This window comes from Giraffa tippelskirchi, chromosome 8 (assembly GCF_054371585.1).
Source record: "Giraffa tippelskirchi isolate mGirTip1 chromosome 8, T2T-mGirTip1v1.2.pri, whole genome shotgun sequence".
NCBI classification, from domain to species: Eukaryota; Metazoa; Chordata; class Mammalia; order Artiodactyla; family Giraffidae; genus Giraffa; species Giraffa tippelskirchi.
The window spans coordinates 116,928,262-116,941,979 of record NC_137282.1 but is presented as its reverse complement, the minus strand read 5'-3'; the positions used below and the strand labels follow the sequence as shown (position 1 = coordinate 116,941,979).

Here is a 13,718-nt window from a genome sequence, read left to right as displayed (position 1 = left end):
AAAAGAGCACCCAAGACTCAGCTCTAAGGACTATTACTATATGGAAATTGGGGCCCAGTGCTGCAGCTGCTTTGGAGGGAGAACAATTAATCTGTCTTCTTAGATGAAATCTCTGAATTTTTAAATATAATCAACTCATATTTTTCAAACAATGCAGACCAAACACCATACACCTGCGGGCAGGATTCCCCCTGCGAGAGGGCCATTTTTCAATCTCTTTAAATGAAAGAGTGGTTGCCAGCACATGAGTAAGGATGATATTTTGATGTCTTTGACTTTTTTTTTTGTGGCCAATCTGCTGGTTCAATTAAACAAACAAGTAAATTAACCAGCTACTCTGTGCCACTGACCCCAGCAAACAACATGATCCTCAACGACATGGTTGAGAGAAAAAGGCAGAAACAGAGAGTGTCCTGTTTAATAACAGCAGAGATGAAGAGCCATCCATGGAACCATGCCAATGATATCACTAAAAACGTCCTCCACGCAGTCCTGATGCTCAGGCTAAGGAACTGGGGGGATCAATGTGGGGTGAAGCTGCCATAGAGTCTTCACTGAATGGGGAGGATTTGAGGCTTAAGGATTAGATAAAAGAAAGCCATGGACATTTACTGGGCATCAGGCCACGTGCTAAATGCTTTATAAAGGATTGCTTCACTTAATGTTCACAATTCCAACTTACAGCTCACTCTGAAGGCACTGTCTTTAGCTTTGGACAGGTCTTAAAAGAGAAGGCAGGGCATCCCAGGCAGGAAGAATGGGCCTGAGCCACAGCAGGGAGGTAGTAAGGGGTCAAACAAGCCTGCGAGGCAGAGGGCAGAGGACAGCCTGACTGTGCCAGGCAGGTTTGCTCTGTGCTTTCGCAGGTGTCTGACGCCAAGATGCCAGGGGTGCCACAGCCCTGAGGCTTGTGCAGCACTCCCTCGATCTGAAGCCTCAGGAAAGAGTTTACCTGAGGGAGGGGGTCCACACAGAAGGGACAAGGGTCAGACCACTGTCCTGAGAAAAGAGAGGGGCAGAATGCGGAAAGGTCCCTGTCCGCAGGCTGGAATGTAGCCCACGGAGAGAAGCCATGAATATTCATCACTTTGGGGGAAGCTGCTGAGCATCTGTAGGCATTCAGCTCCTTGGACTCCACTGGGAAGAATTCATCCCACCCAAGAGGGGAGGTGGTGGGGATAGGGTGGGGATGTTGGATTCAGGCAGAGATCTGGATTCCAACAACCCACCCAGAATGCCTAAGTGGCCTCCAGCTGTTCTCTGCTCTTGGAGCCAAAGGAATCCCCCAAAGACAGAGTCAAAGGGGAAGAGTTGAAGGTGATGGGTGAGGAGAGGGAGGGAGAGGAGCAGGGAGTGTAGGCAGGGTAGGATGGAGATGAAAAGCTACCTTTCCTTTAGGTAAAGCTTTGAGAAGCAGCTATGATGTTCAGAAAGCTGCCTCTGCAATGCTTCTTGACCTCAGTAAGAGGAAGTGTTCAGAGAGGGACCCTGCCACTGTATCAGAACCAATAATAAGAAGGCTCTCAAGGGCCAAGTTGAGATTATAATTAAATGGGGCTTCAGAATCACCAACCTGGACTGACCAACATTTGGTCCACTTTGATCAAAGGGTTCCCACTGGAAATACTAAATTGCCCTCAGATAATTCTTGCAGGGTCTTTTTATGCACTCATTAACCTAATTTTTAAAAAGTTCTAAGCTCACATTTTCTCAACACCAGTTCTATAAAACCCAAGTCCTACTCAACCTGCCATGAAAACTGATTCCACAGTCCTACCTGCGTACAAATTTGGGGCACTGCCTGCGTACAAATTTCGCCTCTTGGAAATTTCCAATGGAAATTAACACGATGAAGGCTCTGAGAAGTCCTACAGTCAAAAAACTTCCCATACTTCCTTTAGCACAATATTTCCCAGATATATTTGACCAAGGTACTTCTTTCTGAACATCTATTAAGATGGAACATATTTGGGAAATGCACCTCTAGATTTGAAGCGGATGTTCAGATCTTCCACTTCAAATACTTCAAAGATAATGAGTTCCATAAAGTCAACAGCTGCTCTCTGGCACTACTTCCCATTTGTTATGGGTTTAATGTTTGTGTTTCCCTCAAAATTCATGTGTTGAAGTCCTAATCTTCAGTGTATGTGGAGGTGGGACCTTTGGGAGGTAGTTAGGTTTAAATAAGGTCATGGTGGGTGGTCCTCAAGTTGGGATTAGTGCCCTTATTAGAAAAGAACAGAGCTCTCTCTCTCCTCCTCTCTCTTCCTGCCTCTCTCTCTCCCTCCCTCTCTCCTTCTCTCCTTCCCTCCCTCCCCTGCTCTCTCTCCCATTCTCCCTCTTTTTCTCTCCCTCCCTCTCTCTCTCCTATTCTCCCTCTTTTTCTCTCTCTCCTATTCCCCTTCTATTTCTCTCCCCCCCTCCTATTCTCCCTCTTTTTCTCTCTCTCCCTCCCTCTCTCTCTCTCCCATTCTCCCTCTTTTTCTCTCCCTCCCTCTCTCTCTCCTATTCTCCCTCTTTTTCTCTCTCTCCTATTCCCCTTCTATTTCTCTCCCCCCCTCCTATTCTCCCTCTTTTTCTCTCTCTCCCTCCCTCTCTCTCTCTCCTATTCTCCCTGTTTTTCTCTGTCCCCCTCTCCCTCCCTCTCTCTCTCTCCTATTCTCCCTCTTTTTCTCTCTCTCCCTCCCTCCCTTTCTCCTATTCTCCCTCCATCTCTCTCTTGATCTCTCTTTCTCATGCAAGGACACCTCATGGAGATGGCCTTTTGCAAGCCAGCCAGAGTTCTCACCAGAACCCAACTGTGCTGGAACCTTGATCTCATACTTACCAGTCTCCAGAACTGTAAGAAATAAATGTTTGTTATTTAAGCCACCAATCCACAGGGTTTTGTTATAGCAGCTTCCACTAAGACACCATTTATTCAGTTTTTCCATTAAAAACTATTATAGCCCTGCACTAAACCCTGCTAATAAAAAATAAAAAACATAATTCCCAACTCACAAGCAGATCACAGTCTGGTGGGAAAGGCAGACAAAACATCAGCCTTGGAGTCAGCATGGTTAGTGCTCAAATGGCAGGGGGCAGTCTTCCTAATAAATAAGCCTAGCATCAGCAGGGAGGGCTTCCTGGAGGAGGATAAACAACAGCTGACTTTTAGACATCAGGATGTGAGAAAAGCCTTCCAGGTACGACTAAGAAGGCACAAAGATGCAGAGAAAACAAATCATGGTGAATTTCTGAACTGCCAAAGGCTAGCTGTGGCAAGAGTGAGCAAAGACGTGGGCGGAGTCCGAGCCGGGGAGGGGGTCAGAGGTGAAGTCAGGAATCCCCTCAAGCCCGCTCTGTTCTCCTAATATCCTGCCGAGTCTCTAGGATGCTGCCTCTTAGAACTGGAAACAAAGGCATGGCCATCCTAAGTTTGCATCCCTTCTCCCCATTATTTTCCCAGCCTACGAATTCTAATGTTCACCCTTCATCAGCCTTGATGTCACCTCAATCTGGCTTTTTTTCTTTTTTGAGCTCCCTTGGGTCATTCCTGGGGATAGCTGCAGGTGACTTTTCCCTGTTTTAGGGAGGACCCGGGAATGAAATTGCAAGGCATTCTAGGCATGGCTGCTGTCTTGAAGCAGCCTAGCTAGTATCTGGAACAGGAGGCTGGCTGCGATCTTCAGCATGCATCCTAATCGGAACTCCTCCTGGCTGAGGCATGCTGGCTCTCGTCTCTGGATGCCTAGAATCCGCTCTGCTTTTTTCCAGTATGTGACCCAGACTGGGTTCATCATAGCTCCTAGGATCTGGCCACAACGGTCAGTCCAAAGAAGGGCACACGGCTCTAGCCTGACCCAACAGGAGTCCTGCCCTGAGAATCTTCTGGAACGAACAACAGGGGAGACTCCTGGTTCTCTGACCACAAAGCGATAGGGACACTGTGCCAGTCTGCCAGAGCTCCATCCACAGGTGACATGAGGGGTGAAGATGCCAGGCAGAGAGGCCTGAGATGACATCTGGAAGAGCGGCAGCCAGCAGGGGGCTCTGGTCCTGGTGACCTTTAGCACCAGCCCTATGGCAGGACTCTGTGTTCTCATCACTGAGGCTTGTTTGGTTTCTCGTTATTCCACTTTGCTTCACGTTTCTGTCTGTGGCAACCTTGAGAGTCCCCCAAAGCCAGGTTCCTCGAGGGAGGAAGTGGTCAGATCCCAAGAAACCACACACGGCCCCTGGCGTGATTTCTAGAATTCTTTGGAGACAGTTGGGATGTCATCAGAAAGAAATGAAGACAGTATCTCTTCTTCACAGTGTGCTGACAGATCCTCTGGGGTGGAGTGTATAATAAGCTCCAGAATTGGAAAGAAGAGGGTTCTGATCTCGTTTCCATCTTTTCTTAACTCTGAGACCTTCAGTTCTTTAAATCCTTTCCCTCAGTGCAAACGCAGATGACTAACACCCCCCTCACAGGGTTGGGAGGGAAACATAAAGATGCTGGAGAGAGACCTTGCTCAGCACCGAGTACACCACCAAACAACGTGGATTTTCTTTTCTTTTTCTTTCTTTCCTGCTCTCTGTTTTTAAAATCACCTTCCTGCTCTCCTGTTCAGTCAATGCCTCTTGCTCTATTTGGGCTGTTTGCGGTCCTCAGAGTGTGGGTTTATTCTTTGGTTTGGTTGTGCCTCGCATAGCATGCGGGATCTCAGTTTCCAACCAGGGTTGGAAACTACGTCCCCTGCAGTAGAGTGCAGAGTCTTAACCATTGGACCACGAGGGAAATCCCTGTTAATTTTCTTGTGTTTCTAATTCTTGGAAGCCCAACGCATCAGCACATCACAGTCCATGCCAGCTCCAGGAGAGGAGGAGCCAGAACCAAGAGCCTTTACAGCCTGAACAAAAGAGAAGCGACAGCTGGCCCTCACTTGTCCTACCTGCCTATTTCCACCTCTTTCTGCTTTCTATTGGCTCAGCAAAGAAAAATGAATAGCAAAAAACAAAACCGTCTTCCTCTAAAATGCAACTTTCCCTGTCATCCACGTGGTGCTAATACCTTTTGTTCTTTCTATACCTTTTGATGGTCCTTTCTCCCTGGTTGGGTTCATAATGGTACAATTACTGATACATGGATAGATGTATATCCATCTTAGATGGAAAATGCCTCCAAGGGAGAGGTTGGGTCTGCGTATTCCACTCCCTGCAGAGCTCAGCAGGACATCAGAGACAATGATGGTAGTGATAGTAAAGCTTGAGTTTGTGTCTTATCAGCTATGGGAAGAATTAAGAAAATGGAGAGACACTGAGCTCTTACTGTGAGTCAGAAAATAGGTTCATGCTGAAAATATATCATCACCCTCAACTATCTCTACAACCCTGGCTGTTATATCCTTTCAAATATTGGACATTGAAGGTCAGAAAATAAAAATGATGTATGCACGGTTGATCTATGATACTTTGACCATGTGTGTGGCTGCCTCACTTCCCACCTCTAGTACATGGACTGATTAAGGGGTCAGGCAGATGGGGTTCTCAGCTCCACCACTGACACATTAGCTTGAGCAAATTATTTATCATCACTGAGTTTATTTCCTCTTCAATAAATGGAATAGTTATACCCACCTCACAAGATAATGCTGAAGATCAAATGAGATCATAAAGATGATCTTTTCTGGTCATCTGATGTGAAGAGCCAACTCATTGGAAAAGAGCCTGATGCTGGGAAAGATTGAAGGCAGGAGGAGAAGGGAGCAACAGAGGATGAGATGGTTGGATGGCATCATCGATTCAATGGACGTGAGTTTGAGCAAACCCTGTGAGATAGGGAAGGACAGGGAAGCCTGGTGTGCTGCAGTCTACAGGGTTGAAAAGAGTCAGACACAACTTGGAGACTGAGCAAAAACAACAATAAAGGTTATAGGGTTTAGGGCAATGCCTGATATTTTCTAAACACCTAACAAATGGTAGCTGCTGTGATGTGGCTGTGTTATTTGCCATTATTCCACTATACCTTCTTGCCTTTTTAGGTTCAGAGAGTAAACACTATTTTGGAAGAGGTGCTTTTGCTTCTGTTTTCAACCTGAGATTTCTACAGCTACACTGGTGATGTCTGTGGACCCATCACTTTGCCCACATTCACAGTAGAAGTTCAGGGTGTCTGGATCTGGCTTGAGGCTGCCCCAAAGCCAAGAGAACTGCTCCCAGAGAGTGCAAGAGCTAAGGCTTCCCTTCTACCCTGCCTGCTGCAGAGCTGGTGGCATCCACCTCCCCCATGAGGATGCCATATGGACCCTGTTTTCCCTCTGGCAATCGGCATTGCACAGGCAACGCAGACCATGAAATAAGCTTTTTATCATCCAGGCCTTTTTCTCTTGGGCTTTCTCTTGCTGTCTGACAAACAACTGTTAGGTTTCCCAACACAACAAAGCACTCCTGGGTCCACTCCAACAGCCACCCCACAGCAAGTGAGGATGCAAGAAAACAAGACCCCCCTCATTTCTGGAGCTTTCCACATTTCTTGTGACTTGGGTGCTCACATGTTCCCTTTCAACAGCCCTTCTGCAGAGAGAAGCAAAGCCGAGAAAAACCCTCTCCCAGTGCCAACACCTTCATCCTTCTTTTTTGCTGAGAGGCAACAAGGCTTAGCTGAAAGAAGACAGAATTTGGAGCCAGATAGGCAAGGTATGAATCCTAGTCCTGCAACTTCCTTACCGAATGACCTTGGGCAAAACGCTTCACCTTCCAGAGTCTCAGTGTCTTCTTCAGCCAGATGGGTTCATAATCCCTATGAAGCCACACAACTGTTGAGAGAAGCCACATGCATAGATGTAGAAGCACTACAGGGCAAGTGATAACCTTACTGCTGGCATCACATTTCCTTACCATGGCGTTGAATTGTCTGAAAAAAGAAAGCTAAGGGGAGCGATCTAAATCAGTCTCTCCATCTCCATATAAAATATTTGTCGGAAGGTTCCTCTTTTGGCAAAGCAAGGACCAGCAAGCTTTTTCTGTGAAGGGCCACATTGAAAATATTTTTGGCTTTGAGGGCCATACAGTTTCCTGCCAAGAACTAAGGACCTCCGCCACTGGAGCACAGATAAGGCCACAGACAGTATGGAAGTGAGCGGCTGTGGCTGTGTGCCAATAAAACTTTACTCACAATAGCAGGTGGCAGCAGGCTGAGGGGCGCTGCAGGCTGTAGTCTGCCCATCTTGGCCTTAGCCGTTTAGAATTGGGAGCTGGGGAAAAGCATCTGCTTTGCCAAGCAAACCGGAATGCGTTAAGAGAGTCAGAGCCCATGCCAGCCACCAGAATTCCCTCTCTGCCTCTGAGACACTGGAGGTTTAGATTTATGAGCATGGCAATTTGTTTCACATAATTCTGTCCATAATTACACCAGCAGCCATTAGGTAAATGATTTGGCCCTTTCCCCTGAGTAATATTTCCCCCACTGAAATAAATGGAGGGTGTACTTCTCTCCCATAAGTTAAGCATATTATTTGCCTCATCACACAAGGCAAATGCAGCAGCTCTGAGCTATTAGTCTATCACTGCAGTGATCAGACGGCCAGGAGCCAGAAGTAATTTACAACAGGGAAGTAAACAGGGCCCCAGATAAATAAATAAGAGGCCAGGGCTGGTCTGGGGCCTGAAAAGATTAAGTAAGGAGAAGATCTAGCGAGAGATTTAGTGCTAAGTGAGCTAGGACCAGAGCAGCCTCCTATAGAGGAATCAAATTATATCACTGAAAAGAGATATTACTGAAGCCCCTCATGCTGAGATGGGAAATCACTTCTTGGGAGGGGAGGGTTGCCATCATTAGCATAGCAACTGGGGATTCCACACTGAAGTCTGGCTAATTAACTGCAGGTAAACACTTATAGGTGACAGGTAAGCAGGGTGCAGTGTTCATGCCCAACAGGAAAATCTGGTCAGTTCCTCAGCAGCTGCTGGCTTGTAAGTAACAGGCTGGGGTCTTTTTTCTTAAATGAACAGCCTCCTTATAAAGGATGTATCCTCAGAGGTAACTAGCTGGAATGGGGAAAAAGTGATGCTGAAGTGGATGCCAAGCTGACTCTTGGGTTTTTAACTTCTGAAATTCTTAAAAGGAGATGGAGATTCAGACGCACTGTGCTGGGTGCCCCTGGGAGGGCTGCAAGGTCTGAGAAGCAGCCCTCATCCATCATCCCCCACCCTCCAAGAGGACTTCCTCTTTACTTCCTTTCGATGGTACCCTTCCAACACCAGGATGGAAACCTTAGGGGATCAGCCTCTACATCTTCCTCTTGTTTGCCTATTTTGCTGATTCATTTCTTGCAGTGACTCTCAAGTGAGGTTGATTCTTCGGATTCCCTTCCTCAAGTATGTCATGACAATAACCACATACTCACAACAACCCTTTCACAGGTAAGAACTGCTCATCCTGAGTTGGATGAGCAAATCTATCACCAAGATCATCTCTCTCAAGTGAATATCTTTGCTCTTAAAAGAGAAACTGCTACCCCAGGCAGGCTGACCCCTGGAAACCCCAGTCCTTAATTCTTTGTAAGTCGATCCTTCTTCCACGATTTCTCTTCTCTGCCACTTACTGACAAATCATGGCAAAGGTAAGAATGTATCTTGCTCGGGCTGTGCCCACAGCCCCGGACTAGGAAGCCCAGGGCTGGGGTTTGTGAGTTCCCTACTGCACGGTGCCCAGTTTCTCCAGCTGCAAAAACAAAGGCCTATTTCTAGAAATTCTAGAAAAGCCATCCAGCCCTGGGATTCTGTGAAGATGATGCTCTTGCCTCCTGAGGGGTTGCTGTAGAGACAAGGGTTGACACAGAGCTTGGTACAGAACTGAGAGGCACGTGTGTGATCAGAAATTCTTCCATCTGCCTTGGGGAGCAACCAGAAAAAGACAAAAACAAACCAGAGACAAATTTTCCCCCAAAGGCTCCTACTCTCGCTCTTTCTTTACCTTGCCCCTTCACTGAGTCTTTACCTTTACCGTCTCTGTTCCATATTCACTATTTGGTGATTGCTGCTCTTTTTTCTCCCTCCCTCTCTTTCTCATTCTTGGGGTTCTTCCTTCCTCTCCATCCTATGATTCCATCCCCCCATTCATCTAAGGGAAAGACACCTCCTCTTTTCCCCATGACATGGAATTAAGGGTAGTAGGTGGGTCTCTCTTCTCATCAAGGCAGCAGTACAGTGAGTCTGGAAGGTCTGCCTTCCCAGGGCAGCACTGGTGAATGCCCATTGCTAATTGATGACAGGTTTGCAGAAAGGAGAAGTGACAGGGGCAGAGGCCTGGGTGAGGGAAAAGGGGAACAAACAGTAGGTTGGTGCTATAGCTATGCCAGTCAGAGACCCAGAGAGAGTCCGTTTGGAAAACATTAATATTTTGATGTTTCAGTGTGGTCCTGGTTTAATTATTTCAGAAGACATGGTTGACTTCAGGTTTGGACTAATTCACCAGATGTCTTTCAAACAACCTCTGGTTTAGATCTCAGATCAAGAAAAAAATAATAATTGGAGGTTTAGGTCAATGCTCAGTAAATGAGTATGATCTATTCTTTTTCATACTAAGATTCGGGTTTGCTTTGAGTCCCCACAGGTCTCTTTTCTGGAAAGCCTCCACTGAGCCGAGGCTTCCAATAGCTAGACGATTCCTTTCAATGCCCATTAGAAGCAAAAAAAAAAAAAAAATCAGTGAGGCCTGAAGATGAAGCAAACGCAATTTATCTTTTCATTTCATTGTATCACAGAATATTATTTCCAGGTCTTTGAAATAAGCATCAAAAAATAACATTCCCTCCCCAGCTCTCAGTCCTGGACACTGGCTCACATCTGCCAGCAGAGGAGCCCAGCACGAGCTCTTTCTCTCTCTCTGGTGGGAGTCTGAGATCCCACCCTAGTGGCCCTTGAAGTCAGCTCACACCTGTGCTGCAAGGTGTATCTGTGTGTGGATGGGCTCGTCCCATGACCCCAGGATAGAGTCCTTCTACTTCTTAAACCCAAGTAATTTGTCTTGCAAAGAGTGAAATAAACAGAGTCTAGAAACTAGGGGAAGAAGTCCAGTGTGTTAGTCTTATCCTCACTCTTGCGTATGTGCAATATTATCGAGTGTGTTTCTATGTCCATGAGTGCATCTATGTAGCTCAGTCATGTCCAACTCTTTGCAACCCTGTGGACTGTAGCCCACCAGGCTCTTTTGTCCATGAGATTCTCCAGGCAAGAATACTGGAGAGGGTTGTCATTCCCTTCTCCAGGGGATCTTCCTGACCCAGGGATCAAACCCAGGTCTCCTCCTTGGCAGGCGGGGTCTTTAAAGCTACCAGGGAAACCATATATGTACACACATGCTATTAAATATTATTTGGGACTTTTTCAGAGCAATGAGCAGACAGTGCTGGTCTGGAGCAGAAGGTGCCTTTGATCATGTACTGAGAGCAAAAAGCAGATTGTGGAAAGTCCAAGTTCCTTCTCTCATTCACTCTTTTAGAGAATACTTACCCAGTACCCACTCCGTGTTAGGTGCAGTGGTAGCCAGTTACAGAGTCAACAAGACAGACAAAATCCCAGCTCTCAGGAAGCTTACAATCTCCTGGGGGATGCGCAAGCAGAAAGTAAACAAATAAATGGACAAAAGAATTTTGGGTAGTGATAAGCGTTATGAAGAAAATAAAACCCGGTCATGTTACAGACAGTGACTAGTAAGGAAGGGATGCTCCTGTGGGTAGGGTGACCAGGAAAGGGTCTCTAAGGGAGTGAACAGGCCAAGGCCACATGCTGAGACAGGGCTGGGAGTGTGGGAGCACCAGGAAGAAGGCCCCGGAGGCCGCAGTGTGGTGGAAGCAGGAAGCGTGTCCTAGGATGGCTCTGAGAAGAATCGCGGGGCCAGACTGTGCAGTGTGGGAGCTTGGGGTTCTTCTTAGGATGATATGAAGTCATCGAAGGTTTTATTGGGGAAATGAAATCTGATTTGACTGAAAACAGTCATGGTAACTGTCGAATGGGTGATGGATAGTGAGGAGACATGAGTAGAAGCCCGAAGATTCAGTGGGGAGGTCCTTGCAGTCATCTCATGGAGACAGGATGGTGGCACATACTAGGCTGATGACAACAGATGATGCATAGTGACGAACGCTACCCGGTTGTCTCGCCACTCCTATCAGTGACTCTCCACTCAGGGAAAACCTGGCAAGTACGGAACTTCCTGGGCAACGAGTCTTTCACCGCTGCTGCTTTTCCAACCTCATTAGGCCTAATGATCGCCCCTCCTTCACTCTCACTTACACAAAGGAAGTGCCATGCATAGGGCAAGAGGATCTGCAGAGAACGCCATTAGCAGAGAAAGCCACAACAACTATTTCCTAAGATAATTCTGTCCAGTGGCTGAGCCCTCGGGAACTAGTGGTCGACAAAGCTCTGCCTTGTGTTGTAACGTGGAGTGACCATCCCTGCAGGTCAGCCTGGCCCAGGCACCTCTCTTCCAGGGAACAGAGGAGCTCTCTCTGGAGGCCAGAAAACATTTACACTAATAATTTATTGTCTCTGACACAGATCTGCCACTACCATCTCTGTGCACCAAAAACACCAATTACGTGAGCCAAGGAGACAAAGTGTCTCCTGTTCCACCACCGCGGCTGCTGTCCTGACCTCTGGTATCTCCTCACAGCGTTGCTCAATAACGTGAGCTCATTCAAAAGTCAGTATCGTGCACTCAAGTGGAATTATATCTATGCTCTGATTCTGCAGTCTGTAAGGGATCTTCATTTATCTGTCTGAGATTCTTATACGGAGAGAAGGTTTTACTGTGTCTGTGTGTGGTATGTGATGGGTATGTGTGTTTGCTTTTGAAATAAAAGGGGGAGTGGGAGAGGAGATAGAAAGACACAGGAAGGAGATGATTAGGGCCGTGATATTAATACCATGGATGACCCAGCCTTTCTTTCTCTATTGCTACCATTGATTTTCATTTTTAAAAAATTATTGAAGTTAGGTCTCTCTGAGCATCCTGATCTATGGCTCAGAGTTTCCTAAATTCCAAATTCAATGAAATTGAGATGGAGGGGATCAGTCCTTGGCTACCCTTTTACTCTCTTAGAAATGCAGTTTTCTCCCTTAGACAGAGCATCCTGACCTCTCAAAGTCAAGATGCTGCCTCCCCACTGAAAGAAATGTTGGCATGATTCTATGTATATTTTAATCAAAAGCTGACTCATTGATGAGAAATTTGAGTCCAGAGCCCTAGACATGCCAACGAGAGGCCAAACTATCAGCTCCCTAGCTGAATCCTCCAATTAACCAACCATGGGGAGGACTTTTGGCTACACAACAGGCAGTGCCAATCAAGACAAATCCAGACTTTCAAGCAGGCTACATCACCACAAGCAGGGTGAGGAGAATTAGAGAAGGAATGATGGAAAGAAAGGAACATCATGAATAAAACATTAAAATATTATTCTAAACCATGAATCAAAAACTCAGGCCCAGCACACCACATTCAGGCAAGGAGCATGAAATTTACTTAAACTTCTCCATTTCTGTTTGGTTTGGACAGTACTGTGTTATCATAGTTTTGCTGTTGTTAATACTGTGTCAACACTCTCATTACAAGCTTTAGGCTCCAGGATTTGTAAACGGACGGCAAACCTCACAAATGGAAACTGATGCTCGAAATCCAGGATCCTGAGCCCCTAGGACAGTCAGAAGAAAGTCACCATCACAGGCTTCTGAGTATGTGTGTGTGGTTCAAAATTAGGCTAGAATTTGGGACATCAAATTAAAATGCTATTTGTCCCCTGGAGGGATTCCCAAGTGGTGGTTGAAAATGAGAGATGATTAGGCCCTTTAGAAAGGTTTCTGTTGATACTGAATGTGATTCGAGAACAAACAGGTCAAGATTATGAGATGCGGGTACAGTAGCGTCACTTATGCAACTGAAGAATGTGTGCCTGGGGTCTTCTCGTGTCAACAAGGCTGATATATTTGTATATGCAGTGTGGTATTTCCCTGACATGTTCAAGCCCCCTGAGAGTTTCTAACCCTAGACAGGGAGGAGGAGGTCCAAAGGTATGGGTGAAGGTTGGCCTCTGATTGTCGTGTTCAGCAAAGGGCTGTATGGCCACCAGACATCATGATCTCTACTTGAGCACCCTTGGTGATGTCCACACAGCCTAGCCAAGCCTGGCCAACTCCACTGCATGCCACAGGGTGCTGAGAACAGCACATGTTCTTCTGCAGAAAGTTTCCAACTGTGCAGGTGGGTCCCGGCCAAGGAAGCCTGAGAAGGAGCCAGGTGGCGAAAGGGCCGTGCTCATACCCTCTGGGATGAGATTAGACATGTCTGTATTCTGGACCCAGCACCCAACTGCCAGCTCGTGGTTGTGACGCACCCACGCAGTAGGTGTTCAACGGAGGCCGGAACTGCCCCGGTCACACAGTTTTTTCTCCACCTGGGAACTGGGCAAGAATGTCCCCAGTAGGGAACTGATCATGTGCCAGGGACCAGCCTGGGAGTTTGTTTGATTTTTCCATTTTCCCACAGATGGACCAAGGCTTTTGGCTTTGCAAGAACTCAACTCCTTGTTGCTATCAGCTGTTTCATGCTCACCAGCTTACCAGCTGAGAGAAGATTCACGAGGTTTCCTAAGCCCTTACACATGTAGCCCTCTCTCCCTCCATTCTTCCTTTTCCTGTAGCAATTCAGTTGGCCCCCAGGCCTCTAACCATCACCAGGGTCCAGTGCTTTT

General features: G+C 46.8%; 1 protein-coding gene and 1 long non-coding RNA gene across 5 annotated transcripts in view; both read right to left on the bottom strand.

Moving 5' to 3' along the window:
• The window catches only part of SLIT3 (slit guidance ligand 3), a 703,024-nt gene that overhangs the window by 539,336 nt on the left and 149,970 nt on the right, over window positions 1-13,718 (bottom strand). The gene's annotated exons all lie outside the window — the stretch shown is intronic.
• On the bottom strand, window positions 4,529-10,567 carry LOC145517673 (uncharacterized). The gene is made up of 2 exons (XR_014062256.1): window positions 10,477-10,567; window positions 4,529-5,697 (listed from the first exon to the last, which is right to left on the bottom strand). It is a non-coding gene; the product is annotated as an uncharacterized LOC145517673 (long non-coding RNA).